Source organism: Coregonus lavaretus (assembly GCF_964263955.1).
Source record: "Coregonus lavaretus genome assembly, chromosome: 15".
NCBI classification, from domain to species: Eukaryota; Metazoa; Chordata; class Actinopteri; order Salmoniformes; family Salmonidae; genus Coregonus; species Coregonus lavaretus.
The window spans coordinates 17,836,769-17,854,265 of record NC_140002.1 but is presented as its reverse complement, the minus strand read 5'-3'; the positions used below and the strand labels follow the sequence as shown (position 1 = coordinate 17,854,265).

At 41.9% G+C, this 17,497-nt stretch overlaps 1 pseudogene across 1 annotated transcript; it reads right to left on the bottom strand.

Annotated features, from left to right (window-relative positions):
* Positions 1–10,318: 10,318 nt before the first annotated feature.
* On the bottom strand, positions 10,319–17,008 carry LOC311142633 (lathosterol oxidase-like; annotated as a pseudogene). Its single transcript has 2 exons — positions 16,800–17,008; positions 10,319–10,792 (listed from the first exon to the last, which is right to left on the bottom strand). The product of its transcript is annotated as a lathosterol oxidase-like (transcript).
* Positions 17,009–17,497: the final 489 nt, after the last annotated feature.

Here is a 17,497-nt window from a genome sequence, read left to right as displayed (position 1 = left end):
TTAGCTAGCCAGCTAAAATGTTTTATTTAGTTAGCAGTCACATCTACAATAGTTTACTGTCAATAACATGTCTCCAAAAATGACGTGGTGTCTCCAATTGTGTTGACATTTTACAATTGCAATGCGCACCCATGAGTATCCACTTTCTGTAGCTCAGCTGGTAGAGCATGGTGCTTGTAACGCCAAGGTAGTGGGTTCGATCCCCGGGACCACCCATACACAAAAATGTATGCACGCATGACTGTAAGTCGCTTTGGATAAAAGCGTCTGCTAAATGGCATATTATTATTATTATTATTATTATTATTATTATCTGAAGAGAGCCCCGAAACATTGTGTGCAGACATTTTATGCAATAAATGAAGTAGGTTCAATCTAGTAGTTCTGATCTTCTGATTGGTCCTGATGAGTTGGGCGAGGTCACCTCCAGGCTACTGTCACTGTTGCATTGGCTCTGAGTCGGGTTCTCTGTCTTCAAATGTTCAGCCTAAGAGAGGGGATTTTTGTGTGTGTGTGTGTGTGTGTTTAACAGTGATGAGGTGTGTGTGTGTGTGTGTGTTTAACAGTGATGATGTGTGTGTGTGTGTGTGTGTTTGTGTGTGTGTGTGTCCTCAGAGCAAGAACTCGTGAGTTGGAAGAACTGAGAGGCCTATGGCGTGGGTGTTGTCCTTGGCCACCTGCTGACAAGGCTGACAAGATAGGACCCTTTTGTCCATTGTTATTGGATAGGAACAGAACTTATAACCAGCTCCTGACCTAAATAGATCTTAGCACAACATTTTACTCAACATATCATATTCCATATTCACTATAACAAATATATTTACTACGACATTAGCAAGAACCGCCACATCCTCAGCCGGCTAATCCAGTGTGTGAAGTTTTGCGGAGTGTTTGAGTTAGCTTTGCGAGGCAAAGATGAAACTGAGGGCTCCACCAACCCTGGTAAGCCAACACTTTTGAGATCAGTCAATAAATGCTTCTGGTATTGACTTATATGCTGCCCCTGTCTTCATGTTGTTGCTGGACATATCTTTTTTTTAAATGTGTGTAGGTCACCTAAATCATCAGAAAAATTGCCCCTCCTGAGAATTTTTTCAGGAGCCGCCACTGGTTTACAGAGAATGGTGCGATAAACAAAAAACATCCAGTCAGTGGCAGTCCTGTGGGTGAAAACAGCTCGTTGATGAGAGGTTGAAGGAGAATGGCAAGAATCGTGTAAGCTAACAGGCGGGCCACAAACAGGCAAATAATGGTGCAGGACAACAGTGTGCAGAACGGTATCTTGGCACGCACAACTTGTCGGTCCTTGTCATGGATGGACTATTGCAGCAGATGACCACACCGGTTTCTACTCCTATCAGCTAAAAACAAGAAGGGGATCCAGTGGGCAAGCAATCACACTGGACAATTGAAGAGTGGAAAAACATCGCCTGGTCCAACGAATCGCAGTTCCGGTTGCGTCATGCTGATGGAAGAGTCAGGATTTAGCGTAAGCAGCATGAGTCCATGAACCCATCCTGCCTGGTGTCAACAGTACAGGCTGGTGGCAGTGGTGTAATGGTGAGGGGAATGTTTTCATGGTACAAATTAGGCCCCTTGATACCAATTGCGTAATGTTTCCATGCCCCAAAGAATTCAGGCTGTTCTGGAGACAAAGGGGGTCCAACCCGGTACTGGCAATTTAATGTATTATTGTGGGGGCAATAATATAAGCATTGGTTGAAGCTCAATGTTAAATTCATGTCTCCCAATATGCCAATATGCCACCAATCTCAATGAAAATTTGCAAATCAACTTGGAGGTACACGTCATGAGCCGTCTGGCCGTTACCGAGAACCACATACCAGATTTCTTAACAGGGTCTTTAGCAATTTGTAAGAGTATTTTATGTGCCGACCTAGCTCATATTCTAGACGTTGGATTCAAACGAGACTATAGCGTCCATAAAGTGACAATTGGACTTACATTTTTTTGGATTGACTAAGTTTGTAGGTGCAACAGTTTTTATTAAATGTATAATTGATCACTCTCACGTGCTTATGTCTGTCCATCAAGAACCAACGATGTGCTACCTTTTTGTAGCATTTCTGACAATGCTAACATCTTTTCAGCCGAATCTCAGAGTTCTAAAACTGGGACCAACAACTCGGTTGCTATACTAAATCAGACCACAAACAAATAAGCTAGCAAACGTCCTTGGCTGCTATTATAGCCAGTTAGCTAGCCAACTAGCCAGTAACATTAGCTACAAGCCAACGAGACTGTAGCTACCAATGTTGACAATATATCCTAGCTAGCTAGCTACATTCTTCCATAAAACATAGCTAGCTACCTAGCTAATTAAAGTGCATAGTCAACACCAAACTTTGGGAAACTGCCATGCTGCTAACTTATAATACATGCAACGGGCTCATCTTTATAAGGTAAATACTCTGGCATGATACAGTCAAACTGAGTAGATAGCTATGAGTGCAGCCAGATGTCAGTTTCAGCACAAACACTGCTAGCTAGCCTAAATTTCCTCAACCAAGATCAGCCTCTCGCAACACAAACTGTAGCTGATAAAACAAAGAGTCTTGCTAAAAAACAGTTAGCTATGTTGAATCTTTAACCCGGCCAATGCACATGCAAGTAGTGCATTTGATTTGATTTGATTTGGCTGTGCATTGCAGTGAGTGTACACATGCTATCTAGCTAGCTAGCTCAACAAACAAGACAGTCACATTGCTGCTTGAGCATCCAGAACTAATTCCAGCCCTTACCTTATGATGCATTAATTCAGTACACCCGCTTCTGTGAATGCAATTTTCTTCATGCCATTTCATAAAAATTTCATTTTCAGTGTGTTCCCAGAAATCTGAACCCAGTAATCAAAATTCTGTTTAAAAGACGTATTTTCCGGAGGTTGAAGTTGGGTTCATTTTAGGTTCTCAATGAAAGGTGAAAATATGTATTTTCAGGAAGTTTAAAATATGTATTTTTAGGACGTTGAAAATACATTTTTCGGGAATCAGGTTTATTTTTGGTTCTGAATTAATGTTGAAAAGACTCTACTTTTTTTGCTGTACTGTAATGTACTGCACTCTGCTGTGCTCTACTGCAGTGGTTCTCAAACCTCTCCTCGGGACCCCCAGACGTTTCACAATTTTGCTGTAGCTCTGAACTAGCTATTCAAGATATTGAGGATTAATTGACAAGTTGAATCAGGTGTGCTAGCTCTGGAAAAGATCAATTACATGGAACGGCCTGGGGTCCCTATGGAAAGGTTTGAGAACCACTACTCTACTGTATTGCGCTGTTCAAACTTGTGAAAATTTGATGTCTATGATTGGTTCAGATTTGGTCCAGTCCCTAAAAACTTGGCACTTGGATACAGCTATGACTTTTTCATAGCAGGTTAGAACTTACACAGCAGGTTAGGAGAATTAATGTAGCAGGTTATGATAATTAACATAGCAGGTTAGGAGAATTAGGTTAAGGTTATGAAAAGGGTTAGTGTTAGCGAAAATGCTCTCCTAACCTGCCACGATAGTCACTTTTATCGAAGTGGCGTGTTTTTAGGGAAATCAAGGCCGGTTCGGATCACACCAAAAAAAGACACACAAAAAAACGTCGACGTAGGTCCCCATAGTGGGAAGTAGCCAATCAACAAGTAAAAAAACTGGAGGGGTTCCGGGGGAATTTTTAATTTAAATTATTTCCAAATGCTCACTCAACTTCTTCAGTACTTTGAGAGTCACTTACAGGAACTGGTATGTGCTTAATTTAAAGCAGCTGTTGATATTCACCCCCCTCCCCTCTTTAAAGGGAGAATCCATATATTTTGCATAAACGCAAATAGCCATATCTATGAAGTAATAGCCAGGACTGAGTTTCCCGACAGCAATGGAACTTCAGTTTACGAGTGTTTTAACGATGCATCGTTTCTATAACGGCCGAAGAACTCACATGCGTTTCTCAAAACACCATGTAGGGAGATCTTTCAATAAGTGCGCCATTAGAGCACGTGTCGATACTGATAGGATCAAAAGAAAGGCAGCGCTGCTCTCAGATCAGCGTTCTCCATTCAAATCTTACCTTAACATTAGATACTGACAACGGATCAGCTCCTAGAAAGAAAGTATCACCTATGGCTGCAAATATTGAGGCAGCTTATTAAAATGCTTAGGCTATGCACTAAATCGAATATTAGGCACATCATTGCGCACATGTTGTTAGGCCTACACCATGAAATTGAGGCAAAAATTACAGACAGTAGCCTACAATTAGCAAAATAAAACTAAATTGATTGAACATGAAATTGATTTCAATATGATTTAAATACACTATATATACAAAAGTATGTGGACACCCCTTCAAATTAGTGGATTCGGCTATTTCAGCCACATTCGTTACTGACAGGTGTATAAAATCTATAAAATCGCGCACACAGCCATGCAATCTCCATATACAAACATTGGCAGTAGAATGGCCTTACTGGAGCTCAGTGACTTTCAACGTGGCACCGTCATAGGATGTTCGTCAGATTTCTGCCCTGCTAGAGCTGCCCCTGTCAACTGTAGGTGCTGTTATTGTGAAGTGGAAACGTCTAGGAGCAGCCCTGAAGTGGTAGGCCACACACGCTCACAGAACGGGGCCGCCGAGTGCAGAAGCACGTAAAGAGTAAAAATCGACTGTCCTCGGTTGCAACACTCACTGCCATGTTCCAAACTGCCTCTGGAAGCAATGTCAGTACAAAAAAACGTTAGTCGGGAGCTTCATGAAATGGGTTTCCATGGCCGAGCAGACAAGCCTAAGATCATCTTGCGCAATGCCAAGCGTCGGCTGGATTGGTATAAAGCTCGCCGCCATTTGACTCTGGAGCAGTGGAAAACGAGTTCTCTGGATTGATGAATCACGCTTCACCATCTGGCAGTCCGAAGGACAAATCTGGGTTTGGTGGATGCCAGGAGAACGCTACCTGCCCCAATGCATAGTGTCAACTGTAAAGTTTGGTGGAGGAGGAATAATGGTCTGGGGCTGTTTTTCCTGGTTCGGGCTATGCCCCTTAGTTCCAGTGAAGGGAAATCTTAACGCTACAACATACAATGACATTCTAGATTATTCAGTGGTTCCAACTTTGTGGCAACAGTTTGGGGAAGGCCCTTTCCTGTTTCAACATGACAATGCCCCCGTGCACAAAGCGAGGTCCATACAGAAATGGTTTGTCAAGAACGGTGTGGAAGGACTTCACTGGCCTGCATAGAGCCCTGACCTCAACCCCATCGATGACCTTTGGGATGAATTGGAACGCAGACTGCGAGCCAGGCCTAATCGTCCAACATCAGTGCCCGACCTCACTAATGCTCTTGTGGCTGAATGGAAGCAAGATCCGGCAGCAATATTCCAACATCTAGTGGAAAGCCTTCCCAGAACTCCATATTAATACACATGATTTTGGAATGAGATGTTCGACGAGCAGGTGTCCACATACTTTTGGTCATAAACATAGTGTTGGATGAAGGTGTGTTAATGAGCTTGGCTGGAATAAAGCCTGCGCCCACACCAGCCCTGCGGATAACTGGCCACCCGTCATTCTGTATGAAACAGTAAGCTACCTGAATGAGGTCTCTGGCTAGCAGCTCTGTCTCTCCGGCGGGGATGGCATCGTCTAGGACATCCCACCTCTCCCCCAGGAGGAACTCCATGACGTAGTGCTCAATCGGAGCCATGTGGTTGGCCGGCGGGATCCACATGAGCAAGACACCCTGCTGCGTCCGATTGGCTATGAGGCATCGTGGTGAGGTAAGCAGCACCAGTGGTTCAGGGGTACTTATAGGAAATACTTGACAGAGAGAGAGAGAGAGAGAGAGAGAGAGAGAGAGAGAGAGAGAGAGAGAGAGAGAGAGAGAGAGAGAGAGAGAGAGAGAGAGAGAGAGAGAGAGAGAGAGAGAGAGAGAGAGAGAGAGAGAGAGAGAGAGAGAGAGAGTGAGAGTTGGAAAGAGAAAGAGAGACTGGGAGGGGTTAGAGAGCTGTATTTCAAATGCAGTAGCAGTGTAACTGCAATTGTTGGCACGAGTTCTTTAGAAAGTTGATGGGCAACTTTTAAAACCACAACATATTACTACTACAGCTGCTGCCACCAACACCACTGCATACATCACTATTAACAACAAAACCACACATCATTCAATTAATTACCATCACAACTTTTCCCTAGCTGCCATCTTGTAGTCACACCAGACAGTTCTGTTGTGTTCCCGCCAGGTAAGGTCACTCATGCCTCACTTTCTTCCCCAGTCCAATAGGTCATATACTGTAGGTCAGAGGTGAATACCATAATACCCACCTAGTGTGTTCACAGTGACGACCTCGCTGAAGGGGCCCGTGCCCAGCTTGTTCTGCGCAAGGACACCGAATTACTAACGGTAATTTCTGTCCTGTCAGTTCAGTAACGGTCATTTCCATCCTGTCAGTTCAGTACGGTCATTTCTGTCCTGAGAGAATGACAAGAGTGTGCAAAGCTGTCATCAAGGTAAAGGTTGGCTATTTGAAGAATCTCAAATATAAAATATATATTTATTTTTTTAACACTTTTTTGGTAACTACATGATTCCATGTGTTATTTCATAGTTTTGATGTCTTCACTATTATTCTACAATATAAAAAATTAAATTAAAATTAAAAATAAAGAAAAACACTTGGATGAGTAGGTCTGTCCAAAATGTTGACTGGTAGTGTAAGTTTCTAATTTAGTCAGAAAGTCGTTTTCATTGCAAGTTAAAGCGTACTGTTAGTTTGCTAGCGAACATTAGCTTGCTGGCTTGCTAGCTAACGTTACGTGTATGATCTGTGTAGTAATATTATTCAATTCAGAAAAACATTTGCATTGCTAGTTATAGCCTAATGTTAGCTAGCTAACATTGAACCTAGATGTTAGCTTTAGCTACCTGCGGATTCATACTACAGCTATGACAGTGTTCGTATTGGTAGTAGTATGAGTTGGGATTATGCCGGTTCATTGTTTAGCTAGCTAGCTGGCTACCTAGCTAGCTACATGTCTAAACAAAATACTTAACTTCGGCCGGATTATTACATGACCCATCACATTAGCCAGGTGTGTCTGGGGGTGATTACGGCCATCTATTGTATTTTATTTGTACATGTCTAGACAATAGATACCCATCCATTTAGCTCAATGTGGCTGGGGGGAGATTATAGCATTTCCTTCACATGACCCATCAATTTAGACAAGTGTGTCAGGTATGCGTCATTTAATAATTATACAATATTTCTAAAATATTTGTATCTGGACACTTTATTTTTGCTATTGCTACTATGCAAGTAACCATTTCAATGTACCGTTTACACCTTCTGTATTCTGTGCATGTGACAAATACACTTTTTTATTTGATATAGCTTGTGTTTACCACATGGCCTCACATGTGAATCCTTAAAGAGATGGGTGGGTCTAAGGCTTAAGAGGGTGTGAACGATGCTGAATGGGTGTAGACAAAGAAGAGCTCTCCAGTAGGTGTATCAAAACATTCAAGGGACATTTTCTCAAAAGTGGGGTTACAAGTTTATCAACTTTCAAAGCAGAATTACTTTCCCATTGTTCCTCAACTGCAGTGTATGATATACCATTTTCTAGCTCTGAGTCTCTACTTTTATCCAATGTAAATAACTATTTAAAATGTTGCTACATAAGACCGAATCGAGGCAGTCGGTCACAAATATGAGCGCCTGTGTCCAACACACCACCCCCTGTTGTTGTTGGGCACCTACTGACCAAAAAAAGATGTTAAGAAATATATTTTTCTCAATTACATGTATTGCTAAAATAAAAGTTTAAGGAAATACAGGCAGGCACCACATTACAAGGCAAAACAGCTCACTCAATCGAGCATGATGGTCTTATAAGTATAAAAGCAAAGCTTGCTTTCATATAATTAAACAAAACTTGAAAAGGTAGTGGAATGGGATTAGTGTGTGGTGTGTGAATAATCCAATACTTTAACTTGTATGCAGTACAAATCACATTATTGTGGGAGCACCTCCTCTAAGAGTATGAATTAGGCTGTTTGAGAAGGTTTGAATCCTAAGCAACCTGTATACACATTGCCTGAACTACAATAGACCAACATAGCTACTGTAGTTCAAAGCTGTGTGCTGGAAAACCTTGGTAGAGCATGGGTGGAGTAGGCATTGTGGTGCTCCTGAATTTCTTTTCTTTTTCGGCTTCAGACCAATGCCTACTTCTCACTTAAAACGTTTATTTTTTATATTTTTATATAGTACAACCAAGCCATATACAGTATACAACCAAGTCATTGAAGCATTACAACCAAGCCATTGAAGAGAGACAAGTATGGAGGGAATGTGTACAAATAAATTGATATGAACAATTGAACAATTTCATGCCAATAATTGTTTCATTATTTGCTGCATGATTTTGATGGTAGATCAAGAGTGTTAGTAAAATGTGCACACACTGGAAAATGTGATTCCCAAAACACTTGCAGCCAAGATAGCCATGTTGAAATTATTATGTAACTAGAGATATGTTTTTGCATGTAGTGGGACTGCCTTCAATGTGGATGGTTCTTAAATGTTATCTTGAAGCCAGAGGTAAATACAATGACAATAGATTTTGTACATTTAATTATACTCATGTAAATACAGTATCAAGCAGCCAATACCGTCTCCTCGCATCTCAGCTCAAGAGCGTTCCAGTTCTATTCCATTAGGTTATTGTCCATACAGGCTATTCATTTAGGAATTTGTTGGCTACATGTTTTGCTTCTACGTTGTAACAATTGATTTAACAGAAAGGTATCCTAACGAAAACACAATGAAGTGTTGTTTTGCTGTGTGCTGACCTGATGTTTCATAAGTTGAAAAGATAAGACGCTGAAAAGAAAACCTTGGGTAATGCAATAGCTCCCTCTGCTGTATTTAGTCTGAAATAACATCTCAAGAGTGCTGCGTCATGCAAGTAAACATGTCTTGGGAGTTGGGACTATTCCATCATTATTGCTTATGAGACAACACAAAGAAGAATATGAAATTGAACTTTTTGGATTAACAGAATGCTTCTCAGATATTGTGATATAATTGTGGCCTCTCCAACACTTTAAAATGGGAGACTGCATAGGACTAAGATTAAGTTCCATGTTCAAACTGTGTTTTCATAATTGAATATGTAAGGTTGGAGAGATTCAAAAGGCACAATATTAGGTGGCATTTGTCAGACACTGGTAGAACTAATGGTGTTCTGCCACCTGCATTCTCTAAATAAAATGGATAGATGTCTTTATATATTCGTTTCTAGGTTTGAAAAACTACGATATAACAAAGTCACTGTTTTAAAACCTATCCCTTCATTCAATAGTATTCTACGTGCATTACTGCACACATTGCCTCATCCTATAGTCTGTGTTGTGGCCAAACTATTGTTCATTGTAATGCAATAAAAGAGTTGGCTGGGATGAGGTTATTCGATGTGTTCATCTACAATACGATTCACTTTGTTTGCTGCTTGTAAACCCCAAATCATTTTTCAAAAGTCAAAATGAATGAAGTCCAACTTCTGAATGGGCACTACTTTTTATTTTGGGATCTCTTTTTGCCCCAGATAGGTCTGCTTTAAAATGCAAAACATTCAGATACAAATACACAATCCCACCCACTTAGATTCATCATAGACTTGACTTTTATTGTGCACCATTCTGTATGCAGCCAATGGTGTTGGCGTAAAGTCCCAAAGGGTTTAAAACTGGGTATGAGCATGACCAACTCTGACTAGTAATCTAGTACATAGGGGGTGAAGGAACATCATGCATTTTCATTTGCTTGCATTAAATCAGCACTAGACATCATATTTCATTGTCGCTTCACTAAGAAGCTATTGGTTTCATTTTTACCATTTTAATTGAAAACAATCACGGTAAGGTACTTAATTGTTAACTATAAATGATTTGATATGGAGATAACAGCTGCATTGGACCTTTAAGTATTTGTTTGGTAAATATAGAAACTGAAATTAAGTTCCAAATGTTTTTTTTCACCCGCATATTCAGCATAGGGCTTTTCAGTGAAATGTATTTTTAAGGAAAGCTTGCTTTCTCCCTTTCCTAGCATTGAAACAATAAAAAGTAATTCAACGGACAATAAAAGGTAAACAACTGAAAATAACATATTGATTATTTTCTTTGGGATGAATGAAAAGGACCAATGTGTTAACCAGAACGTGAGCTATTCCTTATCGATGACAACTAGCTTAGCTTTACCAGCTAAGCAATCCTTCATCATGACACTAGACCACATGTACAAACTACTGCTCCTTGCTCTTCGTACCGCTCCCATTAGCATGCCCATTCGTGTGCCCATTGGCGTTAGCATTAGTCCCATTAGTTCTCATCTTCCCCTCAGCCGTCAGTCTGTGAATGCAGTCGAGGGGGCCCTTCCCTTCAAGTACCAAGGGGTTGCGGTAAGACCCACCAATGCGGTCCCACAGGGTGAAGTACTGGCCGTAGTTGACGTCGAAGAAGAGGTGGTGGTCCGTGTGGTGGGCTGCCCCGTTGACCACCTCCTGCAGTGGGCCGGGGACGTGGTAGTCGCCATCATGGATGGACACAGTCCAGATGTTGACGAAAATGTAGAGGGCCAGGTAGAGCACCTTGTGCAGGGGGAAGAGAAAGTGGTAGATGTGGTAAGGCAGGCCCTGTAGGAAGCCGTCCAGCGGGTGGAAGGCGTGGCTGGCGAACGGTGTGGAGATATTCCACACGTGGTATGGCTTGTGGAAGTGCTGCGGGGAGGGAACACGTCACAGAGATGGTCAATTCAAGTGAACAGGATTCCAAAAGGAATTGTATTTAAAACATATTTGCTGAGGAATAGATGGTATACAAAAACATAGGGTCCCGTTTGATCACTTTCAAGTGTGCCAGCAATTGAGGCTAGGACCAGCAGACAATACACATGGGTACCAAAGACATAACACTACTGGTCAAAGTAGCCTCCCTTTGCCTTGATGACAGCTTTGCACACTCTTGGCATTCTCTCAACCAGCTTCATGAGGTAGTCACCTGGAATGCATTTCAATTAACAGGTGTGCCTTGTTAAAAGTTAATTTGTGGAATTTCTTTCCTTCTTAATGCGTTTGAGCCAGTCAGTTGTGTTGTGACATGGTAGGGGTGTTATACAGAAGATAGCCCTATTTGGTAAAAGACCAAGTCCATATTATGGCAAGAACAGCTCAAATAAGCAAAGAGAAACGACAGTCCATCATTACTTTAAGACATGAAGGTCAGTCAATACGGAACATTTCAAGAACTTTGAAAGTTTCTTCAAGTGCAGTCACAAAAACCATCAAGCGCTATGATGAAGTTGGCTCTCATGAGGACCGCCACAGGAATGGAAGACCCAGAGTTTTGTCTGCTGCAGAGGATTAGTTCATTAGAATTACCAGCCTCAGAAATTACAACCCAAATAAATGCTTCACTAAGTTAAAGTAACAGACATCTCAACATCAACTGTTCAGAGGAGACTGTGAATCAGGCATTCATGGTCAAATTGCTGCAAAGAAACCACTACTAAAGGACACCAATAAGAAGAGACTTGCTTGGGCCAAGAAACACGAGCAATGGACATTCAACTGGTGGAAATTTGTCCTTTGGTCTGGAGTCCAAATTGGAGAGTTTTGGTTCCAACCGCCGTGTCTTTGTGAGACGCGGTGTGGGAGAACGGATGATCTCCGCATGTGTATTTCCCACCGTAAAGCATGGAGGAGGAGGTGTTATGGTGTGGGGGTGCTTTGCTGGAGACACTGTCTGTGATTTATTTAGAATTCAAGGCACACTTAACCAGCATGGCTACCACAACATTCTGCAGCGATACGCCATCCCATCTGGTTTGGGCTTAGTGGGACTATCATTTGTTTTTCAACAGGACAATGACCCAACACACCTCCAGGCTGTGTAAGGGCTATTTTACCAAGGAGAGTGATGGAGTACTGCATCAGATGACCTGGCCTCCACAATCCTCCGACTTCAACCAAATTGAGATGGTTTGGGATGAGTCGGACCGCAGAGTGAAGGAAAAGCAGCCAACAAGTGCTCAGCATATGTGGGAACTCCTTCAAGACTATTGGAAAAGCATTCCAGGTAAAGCTGGTTGAGAGAATGCCAAGAGGGCGCAAAGCTGTCATCAAGGCAAAGGGTGGCTATTTGAAGAATCTCAAATAAAAAAATAAATTTTGATTACTACATGATTCCATATGTGTTATTTCATAGTTTTGATGTCTTCACTATTACTATATAATGTAGAAAATAGTAGAAATAAAGAAAAACCTTTGAATAAGTAGGTGTGTCCAAACATGACTGGTACTGTATACAGTGGGGAGAACAAGTATTTGATACACTGCCAATTTTGCAGGTTTTCCTACTTACACATTACAGACCTCTACATGCTTTTGTATCATAGGTACACTTCAACTGTGAGAGACGGAATCTAAAACAAAAATCCAGAAAATCACATTGTATGATTTTTTATGAATTTATTTGAATTTTTTCATACTGGCCCCCTGTGGGAAACGAACCCACAACCCTGGCATTGCAAGCGCCATGCTCTACCAACTGAGCTACACAGGAATTATTTGATTTCCATTTAGTTTTTTTGTTGTTATTTTTATTTGATGTGCAGTTTCTGTAGCAATAAATCAGATGACGCCTGAACTGTGCGATGTAGTAGGGAGTTGTAGTTACCAATATTCTATACTGAGCAAAACTATAAACACAACATGCAACAATTTAAACCATTTTACTGAGTTAAAGTTATTTTAAGGAAATCGGTCAATTTTAAATAAATAAATTAGGCCCTAATCTATGGATTTCACATGACTGGGCAGGGGCGCAACCATGGGGAACCAGGCCCAGCCAATCAGAATGAGTTTTTCCCCACAAATGGGCTTTATTACAGACAGAGATACTCTTCAGAGGGCCTCCCGAGTGGCACAGAGGTCTAAGGCATTGCATCGCAGTGCTAGAGGCGTCACTACAGACCCGGGTTCGATCCCGGGCTGTATCACAACTGGCCTTGATCAGGAGTCCCATAGGGCGGCACACAATTGGCCCAGCGTCCAGCAGGTTAGGTTAGGGGAGGGTTTGGCCAGGGGCTTTACTTGGCTCACCGCGCTCTAGCAACTCCTTGTGGCTGACCTCGGTTGTCAGTTGAACAGTGTTTCCTCCAAGACAGCAGCGGGCGGGTGTTAAGAAGCGCGGTTTGGCGGGTCATGTTTCGGAGGACGCATGACTCGACCTTCGCCTCCCGTGCCCGTTGGGGAGTTGCAATGAGACAAGATCGAAATTGGGGAGAAAAAATATACTGTCCGGGTGGCTTGTCTCAGACGAGCCCGCAGTTGAAGAAGCCGGATGTGGAGTTCCTGGGCTGGCGTGGTTACACGTGGTCTGCGCATTTGAGGCCGGTTTACACCTTCTGAATCATGTGCATGTGACAAATAAACTGATTTTAGTTGATACTAACTGTAAGTCGCTCTGGATAAGAGCGTCTGCTAAATGACTAAAATGTAAAATGTAAATATTGTGTGTTTACCAGAAACGGTAATATAGAGAACATGACATGCACCAAAGTCAAATTAGGATACAGTGGGGAAAAAAAGTATTTAGTCAGCCACCAATTGTGCAAGTTCTCCCACTTAAAAAGATGAGAGAGGCCTGTAATTTTCATCATAGGTACACGTCAACTATGACAGACAAATTGAGAGAAAAAAATCCAGAAAATCACATTGTAGGATTTTTTATGAATTTATTTGCAAATTATGGTGGAAAATAAGTATTTGGTCAATAACAAAAGTTTCTCAATACTTTGTTATATACCCTTTGTTGGCAATGACACAGGTCAAACGTTTTCTGTAAGTCTTCACAAGGTTTTCACACACTGTTGCTGGTATTTTGGCCCATTCCTCCATGCAGATCTCCTCTAGAGCAGTGATGTTTTGGGGCTGTTGCTGGGCAACACGGACTTCCAACTCCCTCCAAAGATTTTCTATGGGGTTGAGATCTGGAGACTGGCTAGGCCACTCCAGGACCTTGAAATGCTTCGTTGCCCGGGCGGTGTGTTTGGGATCATTGTCATGCTGAAAGATTTATTCATCTTCAATGCCCTTGCTGATGGAAGGAGGTTTTCACTCAAAATCTCACGATACATGGCCCCATTCATTCTTTCCTTTACATGGATCAGTCGTCCTGGTCCCTTTGCAGAAAAACAGCCCCAAAGCATGACGTTTCCACCCTCATGCTTCACAGTAGGTATGGTGTTCTTTGGATGCAACTCAGCATTCTTTGTCCTCCAAACACGACGAGTTGAGTTTTTACCAAAAAGTTCTATTTTGGTTTCATCTGACCATATGACATTCTCCCAATCCTCTTCTGGATCATCCAAATGCACTCTAGCAAACTTCAGACGGGCCTGGACATGTACTGGCTTAAGCAGGGGGACACGTCTGGCACTGCAGGATTTGAGTCCCTGGCGGCGTAGTGTGTTACTGATGGTAGGCTTTGTTACTTTGGTCCCAGCTCTCTGCAGGTCATTCACTAGGTCCCCCCGTGTGGTTCTGGGATTTTTGCTCATCGTTCTTGTGATCATTTTGACCCCACGGGGTGAGATCTTGCGTGGAGCCCCAGATCGAGGGAGATTATTAGTGGTCTTGTATGTCTTCCATTTCCTAATAATTGCTCCCACAGTTGATTTCTTCAAACCAAGCTGCTTACCTATTGCAGATGCAGTCTTCCCAGCCTGGTGCAGGTCTACAATTTTGTTTCTGGTGTCCTTTGACAGCTCTTTGGTCTTGGCCATAGTGGAGTTTGGAGTGTGACTGTTTGAGGTTGTGGACAGGTGTTTTTTATACTGATAACAAGTTCAAACAGGTGCAATTAATACAGGTAACGAGTGGAGGACAGAGGAGCCTCTTAAAAGAAGAAGTTACAGGTCTGTGAGAGCCAGAAATCTTGCTTGTTTGTAGGTGACCAAATACTTATTTTCTACCATCATTTGCAAAAAAATTCATTAAAAATCCTACAATGTGATTTTCTGGATTTTTTTCTCTCAATTTGTCTGTCATAGTTGACGTGTACCTATGATGAAAATTACAGACCTCTCTCATCTTTTTAAGTGGGAGAACTTGCACAATTGGTGGCTGACTAAATACTTTTTTCCCCCACTGTATCTACAACACAAAATCCATGTGTATGTGTGTGTATAGTGCGTATGTTATCGTGTGTGTGTATGCGTCTGTGCCTATGTGTTTGTGTTGCTTCACAGTCCCTGCTGTTCCATAAGGTGTATTTTTATCTGTTTTTTAAATCTGATTCTACTGCTTACATCAGTTACCTGATGTGGAATAGAGTTCCATGTAGTCATGGCTCCATTTAGTACTGTGCGCCTCCCATAGTCTGTTCTGGACTTGGGGACTGTGAAGTGACATCTGGTGGCATGTCTTGTGGGGTATGCATGGTGTCGTTTAAACAGACAGCTCAGTGCTTTCAACATGTCAATACCTCTCACAAGTAATGATGAAGTCAATCTCTCCTCCACTTTGAGCCAGGAGAGATTGGCATGCATATTATTCATGTTTGCTCTCTGTGTACATCCAAGGGCCAGCCGTGCTGCCCTGTTCTGAGTCAATTGCAATTTTCCTAAGTCCCTCTTTGTGGCACCTGACCACACGACTGAACAGTAGTCCAGGCGCGACAAAAGTAGGGCCTGTAGGACCTGCCTTGTTGATAGTGTTGTTAAGAAGGTAGAACAACACTTTATTATGGACAGACTTCTCCCCATCTTAGCTACTGTTGTATCAATATGTTTTGACCATGACAGTTTACAATCCAGGGTTACTCCAAGCAGTTTAGTCACCTCAACTTGCTCAATTTCCACATTATTTATTACAATATTTAATTGAGGTTTAGGGTTTAGTGAATGATTTGTCACAAATACAATGCTTTTAGTTTTTGAAATATTTAGGACTAACTTATTCCTTGCCACCCATTCTGAAACTAACTGCAGCTCTTTGTTAAGTGTTTCAGTCATTTCAGTCGCTGTAGTAGCTGACGTGTAGTGTTGAGTCATCCGCATACATAGACACACTGGCTTTACTCAAAGTCAGTGGCATTTCGTTAGTAAAGATTGAAAAAAGTAAGTGGCCTAGACAGCTGCCCTGGGGAATTCCTGATTCTACCTGGATTATGTTGGAGAGGCTTCCATTAAAGGACATCCTCTGTGTTCTGTTAGACAGGTAACTCTTTATCCACAATATAGCAGGGGGTGTAAAGCCATAACACATCAGTTTTTCCAGCAGCAGACTATGACCGATAATGTCAAAAGCCACACTGAAGTCTAACAAAACAGCTCCCACAATCTTTTGATCATCAATTTCTCTCAGCCAATCATCAGTCATTTGTGTAAGTGCTGTGCTTGTTGAATGTCCTTCCCTATAAATGTGTTGAAAGTCTGTTGTCAATTTTTCTACTGTAACATAGCATTGTCTCTGGTCAAACACAATTTTTTCCAAAACTTTACTAAGGGTTGGTAACAGGCTGATTGGTTGGCTATTTGAGCCAGTAAAGGGGGCTTTACTATTCTTAGGTAGCAGAATGACTTTTGCTTCCCTCCAGGCCTGAGGGCACACACTTTCTAGTAGGCTTAAATTGAAGATATGGCAAATAGGAGTGGAAATATCGTCCGCTATTATCCTCAGTAATTTTCCATCCAAGTATTGAGTAAAATAAAGAAGGAAATACCATTAGAAACTGTGAATGTTTCATGAGGTTGTGGTCAAAGATGAAGTGGTAGCTCAGCCATCCCAGGCCCAGGTAGAGGACCGCGGCCCCTAGGTTTGTGACTACCAACAGGCTGATGATCTGGCGCAGCGCCCTGTCCTGGGCCATGATGACGGGTACACATAGGGGGTGAAGACATAGTGTTCAGCGACGTTCAGCACGAGATCCATGTTCGAATCTGTCAGGTTGATAAGCAATAGCCTTGAGCAGAGCCTTCTACATTCCTCCTAGAAGCCCATACTACTAACAAATCATTAGTGACAAACAAATCTGCCACATCTGCACATTTCTCACTTCTCAAAGCCAGGTTTTTAGAAGTAAGGAATTTGCAGATGTAGAAAATATGGGTAGAATAGACTCCTGGAGTGACACACCACATGTAAACTGGTTAAGGCTTATGGATAGGGTGGTTAGTCAAAGTCAACTAGTCGATGTTAGATCTGTAGGCTATATCAATTATAGTTTCATATCATACAGAGATACAGTAACGTGTTAATTGAGAACTAAGATAACGTACAGTAAATAACAGTATGATAATGGTAGGGCCGCCTAGTACCGTAGGTCTTTTATAGTTGTGACATTTGGGAATGCTACTGCTAGTGCTTTTTAAAGCAGTGACATTTGGGAATGCCTCGAGTCAAGATAAACTACTAGGTAGT